This window comes from Atta colombica, unplaced genomic scaffold (assembly GCF_001594045.1).
Source record: "Atta colombica isolate Treedump-2 unplaced genomic scaffold, Acol1.0 scaffold207, whole genome shotgun sequence".
Classification (NCBI taxonomy): Eukaryota; Metazoa; Arthropoda; class Insecta; order Hymenoptera; family Formicidae; genus Atta; species Atta colombica.
Window position 1 is genome coordinate 1,668,586 of NW_017259302.1, and position 509 is coordinate 1,669,094.

Here is a 509-nt window from a genome sequence, read left to right on the forward strand (position 1 = left end):
AACAAGTTTAACATATGATAAATAATAATTATAATTATGTGTGTGTATGAGAAAGAGAATTTGAAATAATTTTTTGATAATTAACTCAATGTATAAATTTTTAATTAAAAATTGAAAAATTATTTTTCTGCGTTCTACATTAGCTTAACAATATTTTTATTTAAATGCGATAATTATTTGAATGAACACATTGCTTAAATGAAACATTCAAATAACGCTTAATAACCAAATGGATTTCAATATAAATTATCTTTCTGAATAGCACAAAATTGAAAAGTATCCAAATGTTTATAAATCATGCAAAACCAGATTACGAATTATCTAAACATATACTAAAAATATCTTTATCTCAAAAAAATCACAATAAATATAAAAATATATATTATAAATCAACATTTATTATTTATTATTTATATTATTACTTTTTTTAATAGTATTCATTTTAAAATAGAGGAAAGGCTCTTGTTATGAGATATCGAGTTCATTTTGGATAAATGCTAGAAATCTAT

General features: G+C 19.4%; 1 protein-coding gene across 1 annotated transcript in view; it reads left to right on the forward strand.

The window, feature by feature from the left end:
• Window positions 1-509, forward strand: part of LOC108687521 (chymotrypsin-1-like) — a 19,222-nt gene that overhangs the window by 2,724 nt on the left and 15,989 nt on the right. The gene's annotated exons all lie outside the window — the stretch shown is intronic.